This window comes from Haliotis cracherodii, unplaced genomic scaffold (genome assembly GCF_022045235.1).
Source record: "Haliotis cracherodii isolate W230 unplaced genomic scaffold, xgHalCrac1.p SCAF_9, whole genome shotgun sequence".
Lineage (NCBI taxonomy): Eukaryota > Metazoa > Mollusca > Gastropoda > Lepetellida > Haliotidae > Haliotis > Haliotis cracherodii.
Window position 1 is genome coordinate 30,036,330 of NW_027266343.1, and position 13,487 is coordinate 30,049,816.

The following is a 13,487-nucleotide window of genomic DNA, read 5'->3' on the forward strand; positions in this document are numbered from 1 at the left end:
TTCTCGTGCTTTTGTTTTCTCGTTTCGTGTTAACACTTTCTCGTCTCGTGTTATCACTCTCTCGTCTCGTGTTCTCGCTTTCTCGTCTCGTGTTATCACTCTCTCGTCTCGTGCTATCGCTTTCTTGTCTCGTGTTTTCTCTTTCTCGTCATCTCGTGTTCTCGCCTTCTCGTCTCGTGTTATCACTGTATCGCTTTATCGCGGCTGTTATTGAAGGCGAGAAGGCGATGTTCCCTCTCTACAACCATACTACTTCAGTTTACACCATATGTAAACGTATACTGTCTTTAATGGCATCTTTACTTGTACATGTTCGGGTTGTTGGAGTTTTAAGCCGATGTCAATTTTATAAACGGTTGGATAGGGCGCAGCGAGTTGCAAGATAAACAAGTGTTTTAAAAACTGCCAGGAGCCTGGACAAGATTGAAGTACTTGAGTGTACAGACCCTCGAAGAATATTGCTTGTGTACCATGGAGTCATTACATTTGGCTTGTACCCGTGAAGATTCGGGGTTGAATAGGTCTTCAGCAACCCATGCTTGCTGTAAAAGGTGACTATGCTTGTGGTAAGAGGCGACTTACGGGGTCGGGTGGTCAGACTTGCTGACTTGGTTGATGCATGTCATCGTATCCCAATTGCGTGGATCGATGCTCATGATGTCAATCACTGATCTGGTCCAGACTCGATTATTCACGCCGCCATATAGCTGGAATATTGCTGAGTGCGGTGTTAAACAAGAAACAAACAAACAAACTGACTTGAGTGTATATACTGCCGGGCAAAAGAAGGTATACACCCATGTTTGATGGTGGCTAAACAAGAAATGGTCATTGGATGGTGATGTATTGAGCAGAATGACGCAGGTATTTTACTAATCAGTTTGGATTTGTTCACAGACACCACATACAGATACCATTTTGATAACGTTTTTGAATTTTTTAGTCAAACTCGATTTTCAAGTGTACACTTTCTTTTGTCCGGCAGTTTATTTGTCAGATTCGATTTGCTTGTTTGTTTTATATTACACGTAACTTATTAAAATATATCCTGAACTTATATTTGATACCTAATTGTGGCTGCTTGGTAATTGATAACATGGCGTCCGTATTGGTAAACAATACGTATTCTGTGGTAAATACAAAGACTCCGTCCTTATGTGCGACTGATGTAGGGTACGATACCACGTTTTTATCCCGTGTTCACGATACCACGATATCCGTCTACTATGTACATATGTATGGAGTTATATATGTTATAAAATAACTAGTGTGGTTAAATTCATTAATAGACTTAAAAGTGAGAAATTGGCTGATCTACTTGCTGTTTCTCGATGGGTTTACCACATCATGGAATAACGTAAAACAATTGAATGTGAGTGAATACACAATTTGTAACTTGGGATCCTCTTGGGCCATGTGGGTGGGTTGTGGGTTGTAGGTTGTGTGTTCTAAGTTATGGGTTGTGGGTTGTAGGTTGTGTGTTCAAAGTTATGGGTTGTGGGTTGTAGGTTGTGTGTGCTAAGTTATGGGTTGTGGGTTGTAGGTTGTGTGTGCTAAGTTATGGGTTGTGCGTTGTAGGTTGTGTGTGCTAAGTTATGGGTTGTGCGTTGTAGGTTGTGTGTGCTAAGTTATGGGTTGTGCGTTGTAGGTTGTGTGTGCTAAGTTATGGGTTGTGCGTTGTAGGTTGTGTGTGCTAAGTTATGGGTTGTGCGTTGTAGGTTGTGTGTGCTAAGTTATGGGTTGTGCGTTGTAGGTTGTGTGTGCTAAGTTATGGGTTGTGCGTTGTAGGTTGTGTGTGCTAAGTTATGGGTTGTGCGTTGTAGGTTGTGTGTTCAAAGTTATGGGTTGTGCGTTGTAGGTTGTGTGTGCTAAGTTATGGGTTGTGCGTTGTAGGTTGTGTGTGCTAAGTTATGGGTTGTGGGTTGTAGGTTGTGTGTTCAAAGTTATGGGTTGTGCGTTGTAGGTTGTGTGTGCTAAGTTATGGGTTGTGGGTTGTAGGTTGTGTGTTCAAAGTTATGGGTTGTGCGTTGTAGGTTGTGTGTGCTAAGTTATGGGTTGTGCGTTGTAGGTTGTGTGTGCTAAGTTATGGGTTGTGCGTTGTAGGTTGTGTGTGCTAAGTTATGGGTTGTGCGTTGTAGGTTGTGTGTTCAAAGTTATGGGTTGTGCGTTGTAGGTTGTGTGTGCTAAGTTATGGGTTGTGCGTTGTAGGTTGTGTGTGCTAAGTTATGGGTTGTGCGTTGTAGGTTGTGTGTGCTAAGTTATGGGTTGTGCGTTGTAGGTTGTGTGTGCTAAGTTATGGGTTGTGCGTTGTAGGTTGTGTGTTCAAAGTTATGGGTTGTGGGTTGTATGTAGTAGGCTGTAGGCTGTGGGTTGTAGGTTGTAGGCTGTTAGGTGGGAGTTTTGGATTGGTGGCCAAAGAAATAAATTCGACTTGCTATAAATAAATTATTACCTTTTCATCCAAATTAAAAAATATTTTCCAGTCCAATGCGTACATGGACTATCGACTGATGTGATGCACGGCTCAACATGTCTGTTTCTATGGCAGGGCACGCGCAGGTCAGGATGTTGATATGTTCCAGCCTCTTGTTGATTGTTGATAAGCCTGGCCGTATCTTAAAAATTCCATCACGTAAAGTAACAAGGTAACGATTGCCTTTGTCTGTCGGTACTTGGGGGACAATACACAACTATATTTTACATTTGATAGTTGAAAACACAGTAATTAAGCTAGTATTGCCTAAAGACATTGGAGAGCGATCATAGCGGTACGTTAACACTCAATCATAGATATACAATAGCAGCAGTGTCAGTAGCTACAGTAGCTATGTTGTCCAGAAATAGGAGGTCTTCGTACCTGGAGGATCAATTCCAATAATGTTTGTTGTAGTCAAGGTAAAACTTTGTTAAATCGGAAGGTGGATTTGTGCCCTGGCGCCACGTTACCCCCCGACCAAGCGAATGGAAGCAACACCTAACAAATATCGATGATCCGTTAATCCGAAACCGTAAATGCGAGTAATGTCGATGCTGAGTGTCCGTATTAACAAGGTTACGCTTTACAACCGCTGACACTTCAACCACTATCAATATTCTAGCGTCGATACTAATATTCTGAGTATGACTAGATAAATTAGGATTTAGTTTTAAAATCATAATGAAAATAATCAATACGCAATCAATAAAAACAATAATAGATTATGAAATTACAAAACTTAATTTTTAAAAGTACACAGAGTGCATATAATGTGAGGTATTGCTTAAGTGTTCATTTCACAAACATGCCTCATGAAAATCTATAATCTCATCAGGTTCTTATAAGGCTCACCGAGCCGGGTTCAATGACACGTGTAAACTCTCTCCCATCAAGTACAGGAATCAAAGGGTCTAGAAGCTATTCGCTATTCAAGTCAGGATACCTTACAGCATTCAGGATATAATTAAAACGCTTCATTATTAAATAACAGTTCGAGAACAGTTCACAAACGAGTAAGTTTTCCAGACCTTGTTATTTGGTATTTGTGAACGATTGAGATGTGTCTGGCCAGACATCCAACGTGACAGGGCCACCATGTGACACGGCCAGACATCCAACGTGACAGGGCCACCATGTGACACGGCCAGACATCCAACGTGACAGGGCCACCATGTGACACGGCCAGACATCCAACGTGACAGGGCCACCATGTCCGATACTCTCTCCCATCCTTTTTCTCTGCCCACTCCCTAGTCTGTCATACCATGAAACAAATATATCCAATACAGCCCATGCAAGTCTATAATGTTTGGCAAAAGTCTCTTGGCGCCTTTTTATTATATTTCATAACTATAATTTAACAACTGTTTCTTCTGTAAAATATGTTCATTTTTGAGACTAGGTGTTAGTCTACCCTATCTTCTCTTTCTCTCTCGATTTCTCCAACCCTCTCTCTCTCTCTCTCTCTCTCTCTCTCGCTTTGTTCGTGTCACTATCCACCTCCCTTTCTCTTTCTTTCTCCACTTCTCCCCTCCCCCCTCCCATCTCTCTCTTTTATAGCAACTAAGACCTACATGACATCAACATTATGTTTCACACGTGGGCATGCTCTGATATACCCGTTAAAATCTGGTCACGCGGAAGCAATGGATAGCTAAACTCTATTACGGAAACTACCTAGGGCTGTCTTTTGGAGGCATATAAAAATCCATCTTTTAACCAGCAAGGCCTAGTTCGGAAATAGAAATCTTCATATAGTGTAACCATATACAAAGACGCCAGCATAAAAGAACTTACCTTTGATGCTCTTTCATTGCTCGTCCTGGCTGGCGGTTTTAATGGATTGTTCATATAGTGGAAGAATTTAAATTTTGATCTGAAGGAATAAAGGTATTTTGGTTTGATCCTCAATACAAATGCACGGTCTTGGGATGCTCTTCTGTTGGTAATAATCCGTTGTTTGATATCTTGAAACGCTTTATTTCCTCGGCGTCATATCATGGACAAAACGTTGCATTTCTTCCCTTGGGTTTGACGTGAAGGCTTCTAGTTGATGGGTAATGACAAGTCCGGCGTTTGATCTGCATTGTATTTACGGTCGGTGTCTTTGGAACGTAATAAAAAAAGGTTATATAATGGTGAGCTATTCTTTATTTTCGTTTCCATTTAATTTTGTTTTTAGGTATTATACTTCAGCTAACTTACGTAAAATGACGGTATCAATCACCCCTGTCGCCACCTTATTGGAGTGCGACTGTGTGTGGAATTTCTGCGCCATTTACGTCTTATTTATGATAGGATTAGAACAGTGTATTATATTTTAAGAGATTTGCGAGTGGATGTTGTACTAAATGGTGTTTCACGCCGCAGTCAGCAGTATTCCACCTTAATGGTCTATATTCCCATCCCGCGAGATCTCCCGCGATTTTAACTGTTGCTGGTCACATGACACGGGACAGACCACCCTTAAAGCATGACCTCCAGGACGACTACCACTTTCTGTTAGTGATAACATGGTAATCAGGATGTCTACCTATCGAGATGTTAACTTGATATACGGAACTGCCGGGACATACGTATCTAGGTCACTCGACGATGACCTGACAGCAGCCATTTTGTTCTTTTACGTGTCACGTGATTACATAAGCAACACAGCCAGTATTTGGGCCTGTCTGGATGAGGCAAACAAGTGACTACCAGAGATGATGGTAAACGCCAGTTGTCCTGTAGCACAGACTGCAATCGCTTTTCGGGCTTGATACTGGTGACTCATTGTTCACCGGAATTCCAGTGAGGGGACTGACTGTGATTTGCAAAGAAAACATTAATGAATGGACACGGTATAACGTTTTACTAATTTGCCAAGAGATAAACCTGAATAATCGCTTTTACGGTTTATCTTTCATTTTTAAATGCGCAAATGTCATTAGCCGACCAAACTGATGCAGGGGGTTCGTCTACGCGAACGTTTCATCATGGATGGCTCAATCATCTAAGGCAGTCATATTCACTTTGTAGAGTTGCGACCCTTAGGCGTACCAGAAACAAACCCGTGTTCGTGGATTTCATCAAAGTGGTAAACGACTAAGACCTGCATCGTTTCGGGCTGTCGTTAAAGCGGCGTAAAATACAACTCACTCACAACTTTTACCTGATATTATGTAACTGTACGACAGACTCGGTCCTCTCGCCATCTTCCGGTTTTCTCCGTTGTTTAACTGGCTGTTTTACAGCTGAAACCTCCCTACCAAGGACCACCGGGGGATTAAAGGTTCGTTACAGCAAATATTTCGGTTAATGATATGATTGATATATTAAACGAATAAGAAAAACTAGCTATCACACCTGATACACACGCAAAGAAAATCACCATAGGAGTACTGATAATAAATTATATATTACCTGTTCACTGTCCAGTTGGGGGAAAGAATATAGCCTTGGCCTTGACCAACTCTAGCATCGCATTCATAGGCAAGTTTCTGAAGTTACCTCAGTAAGTGTAAATACGTCTTAAACATCAATTATTTTAAGATTGACATGGGTTGTGCGTTGTAGGTTGTGTGTGCTAAGTTATGGGTTGTGCGTTGTAGGTTGTGTGTGCTAAGTTATGGGTTGTGCGTTGTAGGTTGTGTGTTCAAAGTTATGGGTTGTGCGTTGTAGGTTGTGTGTGCTAAGTTATGGGTTGTGCGTTGTAGGTTGTGTGTGCTAAGTTATGGGTTGTGCGTTGTAGGTTGTGTGTGCTAAGTTATGGGTTGTGCGTTGTAGGTTGTGTGTGCTAAGTTATGGGTTGTGCGTTGTAGGTTGTGTGTGCTAAGTTATGGGTTGTGCGTTGTAGGTTGTGTGTTCAAAGTTATGGGTTGTGGGTTGTATGTAGTAGGCTGTAGGCTGTGGGTTGTAGGTTGTAGGCTGTTAGGTGGGAGTTTTGGATTGGTGGCCAAAGAAATAAATTCGACTTGCTATAAATAAATTATTACCTTTTCATCCAAATTAAAAAATATTTTCCAGTCCAATGCGTACATGGACTATCGACTGATGTGATGCACGGCTCAACATGTCTGTTTCTATGGCAGGGCACGCGCAGGTCAGGATGTTGATATGTTCCAGCCTCTTGTTGATTGTTGATAAGCCTGGCCGTATCTTAAAAATTCCATCACGTAAAGTAACAAGGTAACGATTGCCTTTGTCTGTCGGTACTTGGGGGACAATACACAACTATATTTTACATTTGATAGTTGAAAACACAGTAATTAAGCTAGTATTGCCTAAAGACATTGGAGAGCGATCATAGCGGTACGTTAACACTCAATCATAGATATACAATAGCAGCAGTGTCAGTAGCTACAGTAGCTATGTTGTCCAGAAATAGGAGGTCTTCGTACCTGGAGGATCAATTCCAATAATGTTTGTTGTAGTCAAGGTAAAACTTTGTTAAATCGGAAGGTGGATTTGTGCCCTGGCGCCACGTTACCCCCCGACCAAGCGAATGGAAGCAACACCTAACAAATATCGATGATCCGTTAATCCGAAACCGTAAATGCGAGTAATGTCGATGCTGAGTGTCCGTATTAACAAGGTTACGCTTTACAACCGCTGACACTTCAACCACTATCAATATTCTAGCGTCGATACTAATATTCTGAGTATGACTAGATAAATTAGGATTTAGTTTTAAAATCATAATGAAAATAATCAATACGCAATCAATAAAAACAATAATAGATTATGAAATTACAAAACTTAATTTTTAAAAGTACACAGAGTGCATATAATGTGAGGTATTGCTTAAGTGTTCATTTCACAAACATGCCTCATGAAAATCTATAATCTCATCAGGTTCTTATAAGGCTCACCGAGCCGGGTTCAATGACACGTGTAAACTCTCTCCCATCAAGTACAGGAATCAAAGGGTCTAGAAGCTATTCGCTATTCAAGTCAGGATACCTTACAGCATTCAGGATATAATTAAAACGCTTCATTATTAAATAACAGTTCGAGAACAGTTCACAAACGAGTAAGTTTTCCAGACCTTGTTATTTGGTATTTGTGAACGATTGAGATGTGTCTGGCCAGACATCCAACGTGACAGGGCCACCATGTGACACGGCCAGACATCCAACGTGACAGGGCCACCATGTGACACGGCCAGACATCCAACGTGACAGGGCCACCATGTGACACGGCCAGACATCCAACGTGACAGGGCCACCATGTCCGATACTCTCTCCCATCCTTTTTCTCTGCCCACTCCCTAGTCTGTCATACCATGAAACAAATATATCCAATACAGCCCATGCAAGTCTATAATGTTTGGCAAAAGTCTCTTGGCGCCTTTTTATTATATTTCATAACTATAATTTAACAACTGTTTCTTCTGTAAAATATGTTCATTTTTGAGACTAGGTGTTAGTCTACCCTATCTTCTCTTTCTCTCTCGATTTCTCCAACCCTCTCTCTCTCTCTCTCTCTCTCTCTCTCGCTTTGTTCGTGTCACTATCCACCTCCCTTTCTCTTTCTTTCTCCACTTCTCCCCTCCCCCCTCCCATCTCTCTCTTTTATAGCAACTAAGACCTACATGACATCAACATTATGTTTCACACGTGGGCATGCTCTGATATACCCGTTAAAATCTGGTCACGCGGAAGCAATGGATAGCTAAACTCTATTACGGAAACTACCTAGGGCTGTCTTTTGGAGGCATATAAAAATCCATCTTTTAACCAGCAAGGCCTAGTTCGGAAATAGAAATCTTCATATAGTGTAACCATATACAAAGACGCCAGCAAAAAAGAACTTACCTTTGATGCTCTTTCATTGCTCGTCCTGGCTGGCGGTTTTAATGGATTGTTCATATAGTGGAAGAATTTAAATTTTGATCTGAAGGAATAAAGGTATTTTGGTTTGATCCTCAATACAAATGCACGGTCTTGGGATGCTCTTCTGTTGGTAATAATCCGTTGTTTGATATCTTGAAACGCTTTATTTCCTCGGCGTCATATCATGGACAAAACGTTGCATTTCTTCCCTTGGGTTTGACGTGAAGGCTTCTAGTTGATGGGTAATGACAAGTCCGGCGTTTGATCTGCATTGTATTTACGGTCGGTGTCTTTGGAACGTAATAAAAAAAGGTTATATAATGGTGAGCTATTCTTTATTTTCGTTTCCATTTAATTTTGTTTTTAGGTATTATACTTCAGCTAACTTACGTAAAATGACGGTATCAATCACCCCTGTCGCCACCTTATTGGAGTGCGACTGTGTGTGGAATTTCTGCGCCATTTACGTCTTATTTATGATAGGATTAGAACAGTGTATTATATTTTAAGAGATTTGCGAGTGGATTTTGTACTAAATGGTGTTTCACGCCGCAGTCAGCAGTATTCCACCTTAATGGTCTATATTCCCATCCCGCGAGATCTCCCGCGATTTTAACTGTTGCTGGTCACATGACACGGGACAGACCACCCTTAAAGCATGACCTCCAGGACGACTACCACTTTCTGTTAGTGATAACATGGTAATCAGGATGTCTACCTATCGAGATGTTAACTTGATATACGGAACTGCCGGGACATACGTATCTAGGTCACTCGACGATGACCTGACAGCAGCCATTTTGTTCTTTTACGTGTCACGTGATTACATAAGCAACACAGCCAGTATTTGGGCCTGTCTGGATGAGGCAAACAAGTGACTACCAGAGATGATGGTAAACGCCAGTTGTCCTGTAGCACAGACTGCAATCGCTTTTCGGGCTTGATACTGGTGACTCATTGTTCACCGGAATTCCAGTGAGGGGACTGACTGTGATTTGCAAAGAAAACATTAATGAATGGACACGGTATAACGTTTTACTAATTTGCCAAGAGATAAACCTGAATAATCGCTTTTACGGTTTATCTTTCATTTTTAAATGCGCAAATGTCATTAGCCGACCAAACTGATGCAGGGGGTTCGTCTACGCGAACGTTTCATCATGGATGGCTCAATCATCTAAGGCAGTCATATTCACTTTGTAGAGTTGCGACCCTTAGGCGTACCAGAAACAAACCCGTGTTCGTGGATTTCATCAAAGTGGTAAACGACTAAGACCTGCATCGTTTCGGGCTGTCGTTAAAGCGGCGTAAAATACAACTCACTCACAACTTTTACCTGATATTATGTAACTGTACGACAGACTCGGTCCTCTCGCCATCTTCCGGTTTTCTCCGTTGTTTAACTGGCTGTTTTACAGCTGAAACCTCCCTACCAAGGACCACCGGGGGATTAAAGGTTCGTTACAGCAAATATTTCGGTTAATGATATGATTGATATATTAAACGAATAAGAAAAACTAGCTATCACACCTGATACACACGCAAAGAAAATCACCATAGGAGTACTGATAATAAATTATATATTACCTGTTCACTGTCCAGTTGGGGGAAAGAATATAGCCTTGGCCTTGACCAACTCTAGCATCGCATTCATAGGCAAGTTTCTGAAGTTACCTCAGTAAGTGTAAATACGTCTTAAACATCAATTATTTTAAGATTGACATTAACCACTGATATTTTATATCTCCCTTTTATATTATTTCGGTCAATGCATCGAAACAAGCAGTAATTTTTTGGTACCAGCGCGAACAAAATTCACAACTTATTTCAAAATACAAGTTTTCAGGACATCCGGCGAACAATCTCATTTTCGTAAATCCTGTCAACAAATTCCTTTTTCCATTTTATTTCTGGAATAAGTTTTAAAAATGAAATCCCCGCGAATATCCAATGGTCATCCCCATTGGTAACAACAGAGCCAGAAATACTGCTGAAGAAAGTGCCCGATAACCAGGATCCGGACATTTGCTAATCTGGACTAACGATACCTTCCGGATTAACAGTTTGACTTTCTACAGTTTTTCCTGTGCTAAACACATATCCAGTGAATGTTCAAAGGGCCTCGAACGTTGAATTATGCACCATTATGCGTCATCCTGTATAGGCTGTTTCAGAACAGCTCTGGAACGAGGATGTCAACTGAATGCTGTTATATAGAACAGAGAGATCAATAAAGGCACGTTCTGCCTGTAGCATACCCAGCTCAGATGACTTCAATAACGTCAGATAGCGTCAAAACTTCAAGGACGGCATGTAATGTAACACGTGCATTTCAGACAAGAGACCTTACATTGTGGAAGCAAGGTTTTCTTTCCGAGCGCATTTTTGTCGGACCAATCATTTTGCATTTGCATTTTGTCTGTAATCGAAACGTATGTGTAAGATGACCCGGTTTATTCACTGGTGCTGAATAACAACGAATTGTCACACGGAACGATGGATAGCCTAATTGTGAAAACGTCAGCTCACACGCTGGTAATCCCAGGTTCGACTCCCCCATGCTATGTGTGCATTATACACTCACTCACTCACTCACCAATCCACATACTCGACCACCAATACAGACCCCACCCACCCACTCACTCACTCACCCATCCTCATACTCGACCACCAATACAGATCCCACCCACTCACTCACTCACTCACCCATCCTCGACAACCAATACATATCCCACCCACCCACTCACTCACTCACCCATCCTCGACAACCAATACAGATCCCACCCACTCACTCACTCACTCACCCATCCTCATACTCGACCACCAATACAGATCCCACTCACCCACTCACTCACTCATCCTCATACTCGACCACCAATACAGATCCCACCCACCCACCCACCCACCCACCCACTCACTCACCCATCCTCATACTCGACCACCAATACAGATCCCACCCATCCACCCACTCACTCACTCACCCATCCTCATACTCGACCACCAATACAGATCCCACGCACACCATGTAACCAAATGCACTTTCTCATCTTCGACTTCGACTTAACGTTACTTTCAACGAGAATAACGAACTTCATTCTCCTCGGTATCTGATTTTCAGACCTGTATAACCTGTATGTTCCACACCTGTATAACCGTGTTTCAGTATATATGCTTATCACGTTCTACAGTTATAACGAACTAAAATGGGTGGCCCCTTTGACTGTAGTTTACTGTATATCTTTTTCCCCGGTATATTCTTTGCATAAGCGTCGTTTCACCCTCTATAGTTTACCCGCCAATATATGTCATTATGTGTAAGTATTCCTCTATAATATAGCTCTTAATCCAAACATCCGTGAAACTGTTCAATCATTTTTACTCAACATGTACGTTATATCTGGTTTAGCCTCTGTATCCATTATCATTGTTTTATTCGACATACCCGCTAATGTAGTCGGCCATACCGACCCTGAAACAAATATATCCTATACAGCCCATGCAAGTCTATAATAGTTGACAAGTCTAGATTACTGCTGTTTCGGAAAATGAAGAGAGTCTCTGAGATTTACTCATTACGGACGTTACATGTGTCAAAATATGTTTAACGGTTTTATTCGTTATATCTCCGTAATACTTATTCGTATTATATACGTACATCCTGTTCTGCTCTTTATATCTTTTTTCATAAAGTCACCGGAAGCACACATTGAAAGACGCGATTAATTGATGATTAGCGAAACCAGCACATTGCCCCCAAGGAGAATGTTATATTTTCAGGTTAAAAAATTCAATAGTCTTCTTTTTATGATTTCAAAGCTTGTTTGGTTATTACTTAACATTTAATTTGTATGGCGGCCTAAAGCCAAATCGGCAAGGGAAGCGGTTCCCCTGGAGACGCGTTTGTCAGTAACCATGACATCGGATGTGCATGTGCCCGACTGACCAGAGCACACTTCAGTGTTGCCGCAACCCAGTTCCAGAAACACACTCTCTAAATGTCAAACATCTTGTGGATGACAGAATTAAATGGGAAATAATTGTCTCCACATTACAGGCTTGGCCAGCCGAATTGACGCCGTATAAACTGATGGTCAAAAGTAAAGGACCGCCCATCTGATATTGTGAAAATTCTTGAAAAAAATTATTATGCTTCAGGCTGTTGAATTTTTTTTAAATATTATTATTATTATTACTACTACTACTACTACTACTACTACTACTACTACTACTACTACTACTACTACTACTACTACTACTACTACTACTACTACTACTACTAAATCCCAATCTCACTATAAGGCAGGGCGGGACAACTTAGGAATGGCCAGGAGTCCGAACTTGACCACACAGAAGGAAGCGAGCTACAAAAACATGTTTTATATCATTGGAAAGATCTCGGGGAGACGAATCCCAATAATGTGTGTCCCAGTGTGTACACATGTTTACAAGCTCAAAAATTGGCTCAGAAAATGCATTACTGCAGAAATTTCTGGCAGAATTTTTTTTTTCTGCAGAAATTTCTGGCAGTATTTTTTTTTTCTACAGAAATTTCTGGCAGAATTTTTTTTTTTCTACAGAAATTTCTGGCAGAATTTTTTTCTGCAGTAATATTTAGCAGGATTGTTTAAATTCAGGAGAAATAAGGTTCTATCATTGGATAGTTTAATCTGGAGATGCTTTAAATGACCTTTTTCTACAGAAATTTCTGGCAGAATTTTTTTTTCTTAGGGAAATACCTGGCAGAATTATTTTCTGCAGTAATATCAAGCATCAATCTTTGGAGAGTTTAAATTGTATTCAGCAATTGAATATATTTATCTTGGTATTATATTTACCAAATTTATCAGGAAAAGTTGACGTCACTCGAATTAAACAATGGAACAATAATATTATGTTGGCCTCATACCTTTGTATACTAGACAGATGCAAATCCTTGAACCTTGAGCTTACCGTATAATTATCTAAATTATTATGAGAATTTCAGTGACCATCTTCAATGGCCTTTTTACGACTTTGAAGTGTACAACATTAAAGGTGAATGTGATTCTCAAAAAATAAATTTCATAATTATTCCATGGGGCCAACCAAATATATAACCCCTGTTGAAATTCAAAGAAACAACCTACATGTGATATACTGTACTTTGAAAGTAGGGTTAACTTCAGACATGGAAAAAAAAAAAAACACAACCAAGATTT

General features: G+C 40.7%; 1 pseudogene; it reads left to right on the forward strand.

Moving 5' to 3' along the window:
• Window positions 1-13,487, forward strand: part of LOC139452815 (5-hydroxytryptamine receptor 4 pseudogene) — a 90,316-nt pseudogene that overhangs the window by 36,730 nt on the left and 40,099 nt on the right.